The sequence below is a fragment of the Haliotis cracherodii genome, unplaced genomic scaffold (genome assembly GCF_022045235.1).
Source record: "Haliotis cracherodii isolate W230 unplaced genomic scaffold, xgHalCrac1.p SCAF_1, whole genome shotgun sequence".
Lineage (NCBI taxonomy): Eukaryota > Metazoa > Mollusca > Gastropoda > Lepetellida > Haliotidae > Haliotis > Haliotis cracherodii.
In genome coordinates this window covers 48,211,781-48,230,291 of record NW_027266264.1, presented here as the reverse complement: position 1 = coordinate 48,230,291, position 18,511 = coordinate 48,211,781, and the positions used below count along the sequence as shown (strand labels likewise).

The 18,511-nt window shown below is 37.4% G+C and overlaps 1 long non-coding RNA gene across 2 annotated transcripts; it reads right to left on the bottom strand.

Moving 5' to 3' along the window:
* Positions 1 to 1,787: 1,787 nt before the first annotated feature.
* LOC139464975 (uncharacterized) lies at positions 1,788 to 4,566 on the bottom strand. Of its 2 annotated transcripts, XR_011653138.1 has the most exons (3): positions 4,397 to 4,546; positions 2,237 to 3,389; positions 1,788 to 1,802 (listed from the first exon to the last, which is right to left on the bottom strand). It is a non-coding gene; the product is annotated as an uncharacterized lncRNA (long non-coding RNA). The 2 variants fall into 2 exon arrangements; XR_011653137.1 differs by lacking the exon at positions 1,788 to 1,802 and having other exon boundaries at positions 3,150 to 3,389; positions 4,397 to 4,566.
* Positions 4,567 to 18,511: the final 13,945 nt, after the last annotated feature.

Sequence of the window (18,511 nt, the reverse complement as noted above, 5' to 3'; positions counted from 1 at the left end):
AACACCGTACTCTGTCAGTCATGATAGATGTGATTTGCTGGAGCGGGAGTTTATCTAAATATCCATGTCAATCACGGCACTGAAAGTTATTACATAATTGATTATGTGACATACGCATAAAAAGTCATCACTTTGTGCTGTCAATATTCCGATATGACAACTCTCGTGCTTTGTCCTGACTGTCATTACAAAAATAGATTCTACTTGCGTAATTGATTCCATTCTAAGCTCTGGGTGGGTAGATCTTACGAAATACCGGTTAAGCAGAAGTTTGTCGGGGGAAAATATTTGGAAGAAAGCATGTTTATTTCGTATTTCCAACAGGACTTTGTCTTTTCTGAATAATGCGTTTTCTTTCGACACAACCACGTCTCTAGGGACACGATACCAACACGTTTGAATGAGATGTGAAGGTTTTGTAAGCCCTTTAGGTCGCAAAAACCTATAATAGCGATAACAGCCAATTTGACTTCGAAAGTGTATTGATGTTTGGGCCTCTGTGCCTTTCAGGTGTCAAGAAGGGTTAATGTTAAACAAGTTTTATACATTTTCCAAGCTAGTTCTAAGTGGCAATAAAAGCGAAAGGCTATAAACGAATCATAGACATCATGAAAACCTTTGTATGTTGTGAAAAATGTCAACATGAATTGTGTTTGTATTATATCAGTGTCACACTTTGTAAAATGACATTTGAGTGAGTGTTGATGAACTTACACATGATCTGCTGTTGACAAATCCATCAATGGTTAATTTATATTCTTTTGTTTGCAGTGAATGTGGAGGTGTTCAAAATGACTCATAACATAACTGTTAACTCGGGCTTAAGACAGACATGTCATTCACGCAGGACTGATGAACACATCTGCCAATGTATCCGTGATGAGTTAAATAGTGAGTTAGACTTAACGTTGCGGCTGTCATCAACCATGTAGAGACGGTAATTATTTATACCTTATTAAAATGCAGCGGAGCTCATTAATAATTTATCAAAATAATAGTCTGAGATTATAACTGTCCCAAAATGAGAATTGAAATAACTTATTTGTCAGATCTAAGAAATAACTGTGTAGATGCAAGCATTAGCTGCCAAGGATTGACCACGTAACCAGAGAAGAGCGAACTTAACCTATCAGTTCTTCACTTACTATCAAGTCCGACATGAACTTCGTTGCACTGTAACGGATATGCAGCATCCGGGAATACAGAGATAGTATACAAATACGACACAAATTGGTATATTTGCATATCAGACAGATTCATGAAATTCCATTGGAAATTTTAACATTGATTATATAAGTCCTTTAATAGTTTGTGCACAATTTCTTAGCAAAACAATCTGATTGATAGAATAGGGCCCATTCTCACACATATCTAGAACGTTTATGAAGTTAGGGTCGAAATGATGTATTAGATAAAATGTTCCTGTCACCAGTGACCTCAACCACCAGACTCTCCTCCTCCATCGACACACGTGACACAGACTATCATCAACTAGACGCCTCGTATGCCAAGCATGGGGTTGATGTGGTTCAAGTAACCTAAGAATCCTGACGGAGGATAATATTTGTGAGACAATTTGTGTTTTTCCAAAATACGATTAGTTTTATTAGGAACATGTTTTGTATACAAAAGTATTGGTTCCTACTTCCCTATGTCTGGGGGTAGACATGCCATTTTGGTACAGACAGTGGCCAAGGCTGGACCACAGATGCAGGTGTTGCAACCATCCTTGGACATGAATGCCTGTCCTGCAGTGTACAGCTTGCCATCAGCTCCTTCACATGTTTCCTCACCAGCAGCAACTGTGTAATAAGCATGTAATGTAGTTGACCAGGTGTAGTCAAAGGCAAGGGTCATATACCCTGTGTTAGTTCTGTCTTAGCCTTACACGATGGTGAAAAATACGTTTTGGATTCGGATCCTTAATAATGTGTAATATGACTCGATAATGGTTTACATGTGAAGTCAGTAAAGCATGGATAGATTCATAACTTGTTTATTGGGAACAACGGTTAGGAAATGCGCAACAACTCAATGATATCATTTTGTCGAAGAAAGCCAAATACATTTGTTATGGTGTCTCTGAAATGGAGCGTAGAATTATTATATCTTGTATTCAATGAATCGTTTGTGTAGTTTGTGAATTCCAAAGCGGTTTCATTTCAATGACTTAAAAATATAATTATATAAGTGATATATAAGTTCCTACTTTAAACTCCAAGCAGAAATCAAGTACCTATGTGTGCAGAGACCAAGCAAAGGTTAATGATTAAGAAGAAAAAGAACCTGGACGCCATTACGGTCAAGCAAAATGTTAAGTGATTTTGCGAAAGCTATATAAGTATGCGTGTGAATATACATGTGTTTGTTATCTTAATCAGATGCAGAATTCTCAAACTTCATGTAAAGATTAACGTTAAGATAGCACATTATGAAAAAAAATCAATCTGGTTTATCGCACTAACAGTTGTACTGTAAAAATGGCATGGCATTCGGTATTGCACTTGCATTTTCATAGCACCTGAATTGAATTGTAGGTTACTCTACCATGAATCAGTATTTGGTGTATGTATGACGTGTATCTCTCTCTCTCTCACTATAGATTTTTGAGAGTATAAATGTTTTCAGCGTCGAAATACTAAATCGACTAATATATCGATTGCCTCATGTGATTGCCTCCACTTCTTGGAATTCATGTTCCAAAGGTTCTGTTTGGCATTAACGACCGCATTGTGTACGGCATCATATCATATTTAGCACGCGAGATTTACGTTGACTGTCCAGAAAACAAGTCAAACTCTGCGATTATTGTTAGTTACGAAATCAGAGGCAGGCTATCTTTGTTTGATACCTCAGATTAAACATTCAGAAGCGAGGAATCACCAAAGATATATTAGAGTAATTTTGGATGATAGTAAGTTTATGAAACTAGAACGTGTAACGAGGCGATTTATACTTAATTACCTAATTATTTATACTTTGAGGGAATCGTCCAAACTGATGATGCCATCGCCACCCTCTTCCCTCTCTCAAACACAGAAATCTATATGCCTATATCATGATGAAAGCGACTTCTCTTAATGTGCACTTTGCTAAAGCTTTCAAAGTGGGTTCTCTTGAAAACCGACAAAACAAAATGTACTACAACAGCGAATATCCTAGCTTTATTGATTAAATTTGTGTCATTTTTGGAGATTCACGCGCTATTGTATTTAATCAGCACACTTTCTATCCATCAATATTTGTTGGAATGCAAGCCATGAGGGTACAGAACACAGCGTTCTTTCCACCACAGCCACAGGTATTGCAACCGTCGGTTGATTTGAAACTATCACCGCTGTTGTACACCACGCCACCATATAGGCACTGATCAGGGGTGAGATCATCAACTGAAAAGGTAACACATTGTACATTAAATTTCAGAAACTTTTTATCAAATGTGTGACCTGTCTCGAAAACATGGATCGTGTTCTGTGTCGTTTGTCTGAATACATACTGTAACATATTCACAACCTTCAAAGCAACGAAATGTTAAATGTGATAAGGGAGTCAGTGAGTGAGTATGCGTGTGGGTGTGTTCGTTGCTGAGTGTTTATGGGTGGGTGAATGTGTGAGATTTTACTTTTGGAAATATTACTGCTATACCACGATGGAAACCAAAATTCAGCATCACATACTCTGCGTTTAGGGCATGAGGAGGAATTTTTTAAGCCGATACTACCCCAACATCTCGTGAAATGTATGTACTTTCATACAACGTTACAACTGCATGCACTTACAGTATTGTAAACGAAATTATAAAATATTTATCAAAGATGGAAATATAAATGGCTCTTCCATGCAAAGTCGCTTATTTTTTATTTTACTGGATTAAGATCTGAATGGACAAAACAGGACTCGTCAGCACATTTATAGATCTCAATCATATGGAAATTTCGATGATTAATGTTACTTACAGAAAAATTCTAAAAGAAGTAATCGGTGTAAATTATCGCCTCACCCCTTATACTATAAACACCCCTCACTGTAATACATTATCTAATTCATGCAACGTATCGCCAGTGGATGAACATCTCTGTGGTCAGTACTGCTAACATATACTCTAATACTCATATAATGTGCAGGTAGTACAAGCACATCTGTACCGCTGCCTAAGGTGCCACGAGACACAGGATTAATAGGGCGGTACAGTGTTCGTCTAGAATATATATACATCAATTGAGTGAGTGAGTTTGGCTTAAGGCCTCTATAAACAGTATTTCATTTTTATCACGGCGCATGAGGTTGATGTTATGCAGGTCTTTACTGTTTTAGTGTAACCCACGAGGACGTGTGCTAACAAACCAAATCAAATAACCAGATCAAATCTGAGTATCAAGACAAAATGTACTAATACCTGTTACTGCTAGGGTAACAGCAGAAATTGTAGCAACCAGCAACAGAATCATGACTCTCTTCATCGTGTTTTCTGTACGTGTGGCGGCGTAAGAAATGTAGTGTTGACCACATGTGTTTCCTTGGTGAATGTTCACAGCAAATCAGCATTAAGGAGTGACAGATAGGGCACCTATCTTTTCAGTACTAACATGTGTACATGTGTTCACGATTTAAAGACAAAATGCAGCCTTTTTTGCAAAGTGATAAAATATGCATGGCGACAGTTATGTCAAATAAAAGGAAAATGTCAAGTTTGTCGGCGTGGTCTACATACAACATATGTAAATTGCAAAGTCGTATACCTTTAAATAACACCGCACGAGGATATACTATGTCCAAATTTATGAATGCTAGGAAAGGAAAATGTACACATTTACGCCGGTTTTAAAATATACCACTGTCCTGGTGATTAAACTCATGTAATACGAAGGTGTGTAAATGTGGTCACTGTTTTCATATATTTTCTAGCGTGTGCAATAATCGTAAAAGTTGCTCATAAATGACACTTATTGATATCCTTGAAATCTAGTATGACCTCATTTTGATATACTATATATTTAATACGCTCCTAGCTTCGCGGTCGCATATTGGTCAATATTGACCAGCTGACCGTAATATCCCTAGCTTGTATTGCCCGAGTTAATTCGTTTAGTGTAGCAGCCACGTCATAAATGGGGTAATAAGTAATACATGTCGAGGGGATACACACTGTTGTGCACTGACCACTGCCGCAGACCACTAACGTTTCCCGATTGACATTAACTCACACTTTATCGACGCATTCAAGTTTTTCACTTACATTAAAGGTAGAATAATGTGAAATGTGCCAACATGTGTTGGGAGTATGTCTTGTTGAATCTTTCTATACAATATAATCAAATGAATAAACAGTTGCTATATGAACAAATATCACTTTCCATAAGTAAATGAAGGGTTACAACTCTAGGTTGATTCTAGATTCTTTAGTCCTAGTTCGTGTTTTCGGAGGCAATTTACAGTCATACATAATCCGTGGGTTTGAATACATCGTTGCGTATTCTGTTACTTAAATCCATAACTAATGTTCCGAAAATAAACTCAAAAAGTAAAAAAAAAGGCTTTAAAGGCGACTTCTTTCATTTTGCTAATTATTCGGTATCAAGTGACATCTCAATGTGCGTGTGTGTGTGTTGGGGGGGGTGGGGGGGTGGGGGGGGGGGGGGGGGGGGGTGGGTGTGTGTGCCTGGTATGTAATTTGTGTTTTTCAGTAGGTAAACATATCAAGGTCAGCAGTATCAAATCTCACATTCTTACGTCTGGTCTGGTATATGCGCGGATACTTCAAGATGCAGGTTGCCCTAAAACCTTAATAAGAGAATTTTCCCAGCTGCTAGAAGATTTAAAGTAACATTGGAAGCATGAAAGCAGTTAATTGACTTTTCACTCTGCAGTCTGTAGGTTCGGCCGGTACGCATATGAGTTGGAAATGCTGGTTTAGGAACTGATTAATATTCCAAACTTGAACGTATTTACTCTTACTGAAATGTTAACCACACTGAAGACATAGCATTTGCTTTATTTGCCTTTTTTCGAACACACCATACATATATATCCCTGTGTAATACCTAGTCACAAGGGGGGCACGGGTGGCCCAGTCGTCTAAGGCGCCGCGATTCGCTGTGCATGCCAGAGACCTATGATTGTGGGTTCGAATCCCGGTTCGCCCCGATTATGTTTCTAGATTTGTCAGCATTAAGCCCACATTAAGCCGACACGCCGTGATATAACTGGAATGCTGTTAAAAGCGGCTCACTCACTCACCTATTCACAGCTGCATGACTGATGTCAAATATCACTGACTAGTATAGGTAACTTATGTTGTTTATGACACAGCAGAAAACGCAATGTTTTTTTTGTTGAAATAAAATTAATTCTTTTGTATTATTTTACAGTGTAAGATTTTTTACAGTATTTCATGCAAATAATATTGTATTATTATAGAATCCATTTGACACTGTTTGACCTGTTTAACAGAGACCTGATTGATGATTAAGACGATACCACCTACACACAAACTCTTTTTGTTCAAATTACATATAGGAGCGTCAGATAAGATAAGAGTATGTACCTTACAAAATAATTATATCACACGATTGTAGAGAGTAGCTGTACCTATATTAACTGTGTTGTCATGAACTGAAGTGTTAATATTTTAATATTTATATTTCACTATACAGGAAACTGAAAGAAAGAGCGATATATTACCACAAAAGGATACAATTGGAAATGACTACACTTGGCGATAAAGGAGTACACATATATGATATTTCATCATAATGACTTTAAAATAAATTGACCACCTCCGTGGTCTTGTGGTAGCGTCTGCCCGGAGAGCGGAAGGTCCGGCGTTCGATCCCCGGCCACATCATACCAAAATACGTTAAAGGATAGTACATTGTACTTGTTATTACCCTGTCTGGCCAAGTGGTCGGCTCGGAGTCAGTATACTGTGTGTGGATCAGGTATTTATGTTAAACTGCGGCATTGTATTTGAGTGTGCTAGCACTATAAATCGTCACCAGTCCGGACAAGTACAAGCAGCCACACACACACACATACGTGCATGTACGTCGTCGCTATACAAGTGCAATAAGCTTGGACGCGACGTTTAAGTCCCATTTCACCTCACCACCACCCACCTTGTAAATAAGATGTAGTACTTTGATGTAAATGAAGAATCATTTACTAATCTTCCTTCCTACATGATTTCTCTATGTAGGCTCAGATTCAAATATGAACACTAAAGACAGAAGAAGAACATTTTTCATGGTTTCTTCACATTATTATTTATAAATAATACTTCAGTTACTTTAGTCCTCATTCTGCCAACATTAATGCATAGCACCTAGGTACAATCGTAGGTTCCTTCTTACATACAGAAACATGTATTACAACCATCGGGAGAAGGAGGCGACTGGCCAAGAAAAGGAACAGGAGTGGTTTCTATGTGCTGTGTTATTACATGTAAATTGATTTAGATCTATATTGAAGTAGTGTTTACTGATGAAAATTAATAAGGCAACACATTAAAATGATATGCTATCATGGATTCCCTGTCTTGTCTACCAATTACGCATTGTAAACAATGCACACAAACACAGCTCAACATTTGATTCCGAAATTTGTAGAATGTGTATGTACTGGCATCTTAATTGTATGTACGTCTTTCTTTCTGGTGTGTATTGCGTTTTTTATAGTGAAGTGAAAAAAAGAAAGAAAAAAAAATCAACTCACCCGATTGACAGGTTGACTGAATGAACAGACCAAAACGGAAGACGTAAGTTTCATTTTGAGTTAGATCTCCGGCCAGAGTAGAATGGAATTTATGTACATTTATACTTCCGCTCCTCCTATTTACGATGATATAATATATACGATAAGATACTCATATAAACATAAAATGATCAAGCATGGTGATTGTAAAGAGGGTAGCGGTACAGTATAAACTGTGGCTGGGATTTACATTTCCCAGGAGCGTACGTAGAAGTAGCATAAAGAATATTACGTATTAACAAAACACAGGTTAATACGTATTTGGAAATAGTGATTAAATCAAATGTGATACTAAAAGGTTGCAAACTAGAGCGAATTGAATGATGTGTTTAGCCAAAATAAAAACAGTAAGATGTATGACTGACAAAACGAAAACATTAGTTGAAAGTTTTCTTTTGAAAAATCACAGCACGGTGACGTAGGGAAATTAGCAACAAAAACCTAATATCTGCAGCAGAATCCATTTGCGTGCTTTCATTTCTGCATGGCTTGCTTTCTTATGAGTGTGAAAAGTTTACCAGTACACATCTAAATATTACAGATTGCATTCTGTGGACCATTGTCGGATACCCGTGTTCATTATAGTTTATTCTGAAACATCGAGAATTTGTACAGAATACATGTATTGTACATTTTTAGAATCCCAGTGATAATCAAACAAGAATGATTGCAATCAGGGATGTTCTGTGGTTAACATACAATTCTAATAAGTACATGTCTTCTGATAATTGCATGTCTATGTAAACAAATATCAAAACCGCCTTTACCATTTATCTTAAACGAGTTTCAGACAAACATTGAATGTTTTTGTTGTGCGCCTTCTATACCGTGCAGTTACAGGGATGTCAGTAATGATCAGTGTGAAGACACTTTCTTTAAACAGTAAAATAAGGGTTTCTCTTGAATTCATATAACTCCCGACAATCTGTGATGCTGAAGGAAATTTTGACAGCAGTATCTCTCTTTCTCAGAGGCGTGTACTGTAGGTGTTGCTCCATCTGAATAAAGAAAATTATAATTGACATTTCAACTATGTTAAAGTTAACTGTCGAACTAGTTTCTATAATATACATTTCTTATTATCTAAATGTTTGGTTCACTAATTAAACGTGAACTTCAATGTTGGATAGTGGTTTCATAATTTGCAACAGTGTGTTAAATTGGCATTCATTCTGTATTGTCAAAGAACTGTTATGTCTACTGACTGAAAGTATGCTGTGGTGAATTCATAAAGGATATTCACACACATCATGTTTTTCTTATCAGTTACATTTCTTTTCTATTTTAAATAATTCATGATTACTGTAAGTATGAACATATGCCATTGTATATGTATACTCACTTTCAGCAATGACCCGATTGAATGGCTCTTCAAATTCATGTATGGACTTCAAAGGGGCATGGGGTATTTTCTGATGAGGTTTCCTTTCCACCTAACATGCATGACAAGTCTTACAAACTGTGAAACACAAAGTAGGCCAGAAGAAATGAACTAAAATTTTAAGATGTATCTGGTTAACTCTCAATTGCAAATGCCTAGAATACAGTAAGTCAGAATCAGTTGATGACGATGTCTTCAACTTCTGGTGAAACACGTTCTGCAGAACCTCCATTTCCTCACCAAATCATCACCGTGGTAGCAGAATCAAACTGGTGCCATGGCAGCTTCAACAGTAAAAAGTCCTCGTACTTCGGAATCGTCACCCTGGAAATACAAAACGTCAACAATAGAGAATAACCAGTCTCGAGTTTCCAAAGGAACAGGTGTAAAAGGCGAACACAGCCGTGAAAATTAAATGAGCTGCATACGAGACCCTGAACGTATATCGCTCATTTGAAGAAAACGTATCCTAAAGAGAATGATCCATGAAAGAACCTGCAAGTTCATCATTTAAGTGGCATCAATCTTGTTTGAAATCTCATGTGAGATGTTGCTAGCATAGAACATATCATATTACATGATGGAATTATACCTTGAATTTTCCTGGATTCAGTGTTCTCTGAAGTGCTTGCCTCAATGCTAATAAATGGCTCAACACCGCCAAGTCTAGCACGTAAACCTCTAGAACTGGGAGCGTTTTATTGATAACAACTTCCACGAAATCAGAAACCAAACATGACGGCAAATCAACAAAATTAATAGTGTTTTTTTATTTTTTATTTGTTGTTTAACGCCGCACTCAGCAATGTTCCAGGCATTTGGCGACGGTCTGTAAAGAATCGAGTGTGGACCAGACAACCAAGTGATTGATATCGTGAACATTGAGCCAAATGTGATACGATGACATGCATCTACCATGTCAGCGATCCCGTTAGTTGCCTCTTACCAAATCTAACTCGGATCTTCACGGGTAAAATGAAGAGGTGCACCAGTAACTCAGCCAATACCCTCTAACATCCGAGTTGCCCCAAACATATCTTTGCACAAAGTCAGTCAGTAACAAACTGCTAAAACTTATTTACCAATAAGATCCATACATCCAAATATTTTTAAAGGATACCTGAATAGTATGTACAGGCTCATTCCTCCTGTGAATGTTGCAGATACTCGGAAGTTGCCATTGTACTTTGATGCTGAATACATATGTTGATATTCTGTTTCTAAAACTGACAATGTATAGATTTCAATTTTCTTGTGAACATGTGACAATTCTTTTCGACAACGTAAACGTAGATGAGTGTCAGTTTTGAAAAAGGGGGCTTACCATACTTGTTGTTTATAACAGTTGTTTATATACGTACCTACTTTGGTCCAATGAATTACGATCACGTGAATGTGACATGTGCAAACTATGCACAGACAAGCAGACGCACTCTCTCAGATAACGGTAATAAAATCAGAAGTGTTATCGATTTGTTTATGTTTGGAAATGTTGACAATATTGTTTGAATCAGTTGGAAAATGAGAGAATGTTTGTTTGCCTTGTCACTGGATTGTTTCGTGTATGCCTACCCATGTATTTTATGCCGATGGATCCGGGTAAGTTGCGACAACTTCACATGTGCTATGTGTTTGCATGGGCATGTCCATTAGATGTGTCTTAACTCCTCTCCCACTTCTTCTTCTCTCACGTTCAGAATTCGAAGAAACACTTTCGTTGAAAATTTATCTTTGACAAACAAATAACAGCGCTTTCTTCTGTTTTGTGTCAACAGATCATTTAGAACAATTATTCATCCGATGTTTGTTGATTGTAAAAAGCCACAAAGTCGGATTTCCTAATCACCAGATATATCGATTGCCTCATATGTGCCCCATGTGCACTTTTTTAGAACTCATGTTCCATATCTGGAAATATTAAATCCCGATGTTTGCCATGAATAAGAAAAGGTGTTGTTCTCCATTTACGCCCGAACAGGTTGTCAGTCGTAATGTGTAATGCATTATACCTCATTTCGCACGCGAGATTTCATTGGCTGGTTTGGATCTCGAAACACAGAATTACATTCTTTTACGAATCGCAAATAACAGAGACCGCATAAAACGTGGCTGTCAATAAGAAAACAACCGCAAAATCACAGGCATGTTATTGTGATCTGATACCTCAGAATAACCAATCTGAAGATATATTACACAAATAAAGTCAAGTAACGAAGTAATTATGGTTTAGTGGGAGTCGAATAAAGTGTTGCACATCCATGCTGGAGACTGTTGGTCTGATGCTCATGCTTTCCTACTGACAATAACGTCGACATGTACCATGTGTAATATAATTGTCAATATACATAAAAGCCAACGCCAGAGACTAATCAGTCTCCGAAACAGATTCCATTGAGTAAAATAGCAGTGAAAATCATATGAATGGATCACTAGAAATCAGTTATGACACCAGATGTTCGCGAAAAAGTGTAACCAAGATAACCATTTAGGTTATCAATCACAGATAGATAGGTGACGGCGACGAGTTGTCCTGATCGATCGAAGCCAAACAATTATAAACGTTTGGTGATATCTTTCAATACATTGTACAACAAGGACAATGTAGACTGACAGGCAGATAGCAGACCCATTTTTGTATACCTTGTACCTTGCGCATATTTTTTGTGTAATGTTAAGTTTTCAAGTAACAGCCAGACTTCTCAACAATGTGCAGCAGCAAGAAGGATTACCTGTTTCCAGACACTAGTGCATGCAATAAGACTTAGACCCCGGATGCGCAGTCCAGATTTATGGCTGCCTGCTTGATTAAAACTATCTTTCTAAACTGAATGTTTTAGACAATAATAATACACCAGTAAAGACGACAGGTTGAGCAACGGGAATATCAGTGTCATTTATCCTACACTTACATAATTACACGATCGTCTCTCTTTCACCTGGGGAGAGGATAAACTTGTTTGCACAGCGACCAGAGATCACTGAGGTTCCGTGTGTACACTGTGTATTTACCCACACTTTCATTACATTGAATTGCTACTTTAATTTTATTTAAGATTGCCTTGGAGGGAAAATAAAATGAGGGTGTAGATATAGTGGGAAACTTTAATAATCCGAAACGCATGAGGGACACTCCTCATCGGTTCAACCTTTTTATATAATTGAATGATGTTTATTTGTTCCTGCCATATGACGGCGGTACGTAAATAATGGAATCTGAACTAGACGAGCCGGTGATTGACATAATGAGCATCGATCTACGAAATTGGGATACTATTTCAAGAATCAACAAGTCACCGACCCTGACCACCTGATCACCATAGTCGCCTCTTACGACAAGCATAGTCACCTGTTACGGCAAGTATGGGTTGCTGAAGACCTATTCTAACCCAGATCTTCACGGATGTTAAATGATCAAATGTTACTTTCCATAAATAAAAGAAGGAATTGCCAGCGTATATGTTTAAAACGCATGTGAACGTCAATTCCCACAATGTGTTTTTGAATTACTATCAAGGAGTATTCGAAAAATGGTGATCGTATCCTGCTAATCGGTTGTACGCGTCACAAATACATGAAAAGAGTACATATGGTACAAGACAAAATAGGGATAGATAGATAGATAGATAGATAGATAGATAGATAGATAGATATATAGATCGATCAGATGTAATATACACGTACACATATACACTTATACGTCTATTACAATATTAATGAATAATAACGCTAGCTTTGAATTCTTTTCTGCAAGTAGACATATCATAGTATGGTGATTTGGACACGCGTGGACATTGTGTCTTTTTGATCTGCACAAACTGACTGTAATCTGCTTCGTTATTTTCAAATGTTTGGTTTCATCTGGTAGAACACTTATGATTGTGTTCACTTGTATACTCAAAACAAAACGCTAAGCGCCACCTGCATTTGCAATGATTAACACGACCAATGTCTTCCCGAAGATGTAGTCATAACAAAATGAAACCTGGCAATATGGAAAACTGAAATTCCAGTTATTGAGGAAATAAACGTTGAAAATCTGATCTGTTCAAGAAAAAGGCCGTTTTTACAGAGAAATTACAAATGCATACATTTTTAATAAAAAAAACTTATATAGAAAATGCTTGGCCGGTAGTTACTCAAATGTCAATGCGACTGAACTGGTGGGTCCCAGAAATGTCATTCCTAATGTCAAAAAGAGTTCGGACTGAAACTTCCCAGTAACGAGTGTATGCGCCATGTGCGAGATTACAGACTTGACATTCCGTCTCAGACGCTGAATTGTAAGTTGTAGCAAACGCTGTCACTCCTGATGTTAGGCAGCATATAGTGACTACCTCACTTTGATCGCCACGTGCATCGAGCAGCACGCACTAAACGCTTGAACTGTCGGATGACGATCACAATCTATGTATGGTCAAACTGTTTTTGTCATATCAGTTTGTCATTTTCAGTTTCACTTTGTAGATCTCATTATTTGTGACTCTGATGAAGGTGGTGCTTAACCTTTTGTTTTGAGTGAAAACGAATATAAATATGACCTAGACTTTTTTCATATAGTTGAAAATACACATTTTTGCTAGATCACATTCTCTCTGCAGAGTGTGGTCCGTTAGGCGCGCAATGATCCTATAACATAGGACTGAGATTCTTTCTCTTGTTTTGTCAGCACCATAACCGTGCTTGTGGGTTTCTTCCACGAGCATTGACAGCTGTGAAAATGACTGAAATACCGATCAAAGAAGCACTGGCCCCAACTCACACACACCACAACGTCTAGCAGTTTGTTATAACCACAATTATATTTTTATCTTTACTCCTTCGGTTGAAGTCATGTGTGTTAACAAATGCCATAGCTAAATATAAATGCACGACTGATGCTCCTAATTAATCTTTGTAGAATGCCCTACTACAGACTGGTATAGTACTGACAAATCTCCATTTCCTTTCGTAAATGCGCTAGGTTTCGTGGCATTAAGGATACAAATAACCTCAATCACCATCTTAAAGGAAATAAAGTGCTTAATCTTAATCTTTGGAAACACTTTGAACTTCAGTCTGGCCTATGCATACTTTGAGACAGATCGTCTGATGAACACTCATTTTTGAGCCATCAGATATTATGCACAAATGCAAAACGTGATATCTGTTAATAACCTGTCTATTTCATAGCCTGTTTGTGATTGTTTATCGTGAAACGTCAAAGGGAAACATGCATATATTGTGACATATGACACCTATTGGAAAATGTAGAGCATGTAGATGCATCATCTATAACCTTGACAAAAATAACCAAATCCTTTGAAAATAAACCGAATCTTGTAACCAAATAACAAGGAAGAAGAGATTTTTAAAATAGTTTCTACAAAAATATTGTTTGTGGTACATGTACATTGTATTTGATTCTTAACACATTTGATAGTTGAAGATGTAGCACACATGTTCAGATGTGCCACAACGGCAGAGTACATGTAACATAAGTGACTGAGGCACACACGCGCATTTGTGAAAACAATTCAATCTCTCCAAAGAAATGTATCATTATTTACATACACAATCATATGGATGTTGAAAAGGTGCCCGAGACACCGTTAAAGGAAAAGGAAAAGTTTCTGTGGCGTGTATACTGCATTGACCGGGCTTGTGGTCCATTCTGTTGGATTCTTTCTGAATTATCGGTTTCTACATTTGTCCAGTTAGACGTGAGGTTATCACAACGGAATGTTGGTGTTGCTCAATACCGATGACGCTTCCTTACCGATGGCTTTACGACAGAACACCATCAAATCGATTGTCTTTGTCTGGTACGTAAAAGTGATAAAACTCTTTACTCCTCCTAGTATTTAGACGCGTGTTTATCAGTGCCATCCAAAAAGGACATTGACTCATCTACAAGCACCAAAGGTTCCCAATCTCCATGATGGGTGGCGACGTGTCTGGACGCTGGTCTACTCAGTACGTCAAGTTATTAATAAGCATGACCCCAACAACCGGACGTGTTGCTTGGGGCATGCGTCTTTCTTTATCATTGTTATCCGCCTTTGTCCATGCCTAATATGACTGGTTACATCAGTTTGTATTAGGAGCGAGGGAATGATGGGAGATATGACACTTATGTACGAAATATATCTTTGAAAATTTTTTTTACCCAACATTGACCTACTGGTTTTGATTAGCGCCTGTATGACAAAGAAGAAGAACGGCTATCTTTGTAATAGACACTGTGACCGCTGCCTTCTCGCACTAATACTTGCCACGAGCCCTTTCGCGTGTCAACAACAACAGCAATAAAATTATATTTCGGATGCAACATTAACAGATCTGTTAAGTTATTTTCACGTTGAAAACAGATATTACAGGTTGAAATGTTTTCATAAGGCCATGTGAGTAGTGCATTAGAGCTTTATTGAACAATGCACAATTTCATCGATGAATGCATGGCAAACAACTGCACAAGTCTCCGATTATTGATTGTATATGTAACCTTATGTGACAATCCGTTATATTTAAACCACACTTTCTACAATGTCTCTATAACTTTTCCAGACTTCGAGGATAGACGTCTCAAAAATAGATACATTTCATGCCAAATCAAATCAGAGTTAATCTTAGTAGCGAGATAGCCGCAGATTACTGTATTGATTTTATGTTGAATTTCATCCTTTCAGAGCAAGAAATCTCTAAAGAATCGTTGCTGAAATAATAAAAAAGATGTGTATATATTCCCGATGAACCATTCGAATTAATTATCACATTCTAGTCTGGGTAACATGTAAACATGTCAACGCTACAACTGATCGTATCAAATTCAATTAAATATCAATATCATAATATAAGCGAAAACGTGTGTGACATTTTCATCAGATGAAAATCGATAGTCACTGGTTAGATCTTGATTGAAGATCCCAATTGGGTTCCTGATATGAACATGTATGCAATACTTTACGGAGCTGCTAGGACTTACTTTCAAGTTCTTTACCCTTATTATATCCTGTGAAATCCATTACACGATGAAGTTTGCATACGTCTGATTGCAAAAGTAAACAGTGCATGGCATGCAAATAATAATGGGCTTTCGTGGAACCTATTGGTGTTATACTTCGTTAATTATATTCTATTTCAAATATGCAGTGGCAGACAACTGCGTGGACACTTTCGTCTAAAACTAGTTGCAGGGTGTTTACAGTAAGAGGCTTGCTCATAGCTGTGTCGTCCTCATTCTGTAAAAATAATTTGATGTCATTCAGCTGTATAAATATGCATGTCGGAAAATTGTGTTTGACGTTTTATTTGTCTCGTAACACAAACGTTATGAATTGAATACAGTTGGCGGAGATAAATAGCTTTCCAGATTAGGCTTGAGGCACATCCAATTAATGACCCTCCTGTAAAACTTTAAACCGAGAGTGGCTTTGAACTATGTGTTTTGTTCTTTTCGTTCAGGTTTTACGTTTACAAAAGATCTGTTGGGTCATCTTTTATTGAGGGTTAAATACGTCATTTTGAAATGTGGCTGTTTGACTAGAGCTTTTGAAGAACACAAATTTTGTCGTAATCCATTTAGTGTTCTTCATACACGAATACTGTCCAAATATTGCCAACCACATCATATTTATGAGATAAGAATAGCAACGCGATGATGCATCTGTCCTGCCTTTTCATCAATGCAACCCACAAGCGTTCAGGTTTGAAAGTTTTAAAATATTTCTGATTTATCCCAATGGAAACATTTCATCTACAATGCGAGTGCGTAACGCTGCTTTGAAAATATGTCATTCCTATCACGACAAGTAAGCTATATATTCTTGATACTATCTGCTTCTACTTTGTTTCTACTACCACATCGTAATAAGACTCAAAGTACAGAAGCAAGAACGTTCACCACTGATCAGAGGTAGGAAGCTGACAGATAAGGTATCACAAGATCAAGTATCGGCGAGAATACAAGAATGGAACCAACGACTTTAGCCACCAGTGCATCCTAGCAGTAACGGATGAGCATAAGTGGGAAATCATTTAATACAAAGCTATGTATCTAAATCTGTGATGTTCTACTTTGATAATCAGTGTATGCATGTACGGAGACAATTAACTTGGAGGCATTACGGGGACGAGTACTGGCATTTTCAACTTTGATGTGCGAATAAATGACAGGTATTTTTCGGATGTGACATCATCTTACCAAAGTTTATTTCTAAATGCCTGTGTATATGCCATGGGATAAAGCTTGGCAAGGACTCCATAATAGATTTGTGCCTGAAGTAACCGGACTTGTATTACTATTTCTGATAACAAATGGTTACCGGTATTGACAAAATACAGTCTGCATAAATTCCTTGTTTGGCTTTTCAAATATTAATATGTTTCCCATTAAATACATAAATATGTAATAAAAAGACACATGCTGCTGTTACTTAATGCATGTCAATTTAACTTCAGTAGCATTCGATTATTGCGAACAAAACAAACAACTAACTGAAGTCTTATGTAAGAATTATACAATCCATATATTCATTGTATCATAATTTTATCGATCAAATGAAAGAATGTTATATTTATTACTAGCCTATAAATAAACATTTATTTCTGATCATTTAGAATTAAACATCAAAGAGAAAATCGACAGTTTCCATTTCGATATCTAACGGTACTCGAACAACTGAATATTCTACTTCCTTTTAAGCATTAAACTGCATTTTCAGTAGGCTTTATTTTGTGCAGATAATTCAAATTCAGTATCTTACGAAATGCGGTAAAATTGAAACTACGCTCGGTTTATTGGCAGTCCAACCATGCCCAGATTTGATTCTCGTCCCTCAAATAAGAGTGAGATGGTCTGCTGTATCACATTGTATGACGTATACCAATTTAGCAGTTAATAATAACACTAATTACGCTAAGTTACACGCGTGGCATAGTGGTCCTCTGATATATAGCAAAAGAAGAAACAACTACTAGTTTAATCAATGCTCCATGTGTTCGGTTCAGCAGAGTTATAGCATAGAGCTTTTCCCTGTGAATAAAGGAAACAAACCTTCAATGAACACCTTCAAGTGTCTGTCATTTATGGATACCTGAGGTATCAAATTGTCCCCTTAACAGAGCACAGGTCACTAATCAGGCAAAGTTAAGCAACGTTCATCGTGCAGATATTGAGAAGCTGTGGTTTACCCCGGAAAAATACGGATCGTGGAGTAGGGAGTGGTCGGCACGCCTCACTATCGGGGGCGTCTCACCACAGCCACCTTTCGACTTTTAAAACAACACAGCAAGTCTCACAAGAGCGAACTGCGGTATTCTTTGAGGATTATATATTTTTATAACATGGGGAGTCGTGTCGACAACAAGATTAAGTAGGTGAGCGATAACTAACCCCTGGTAAGA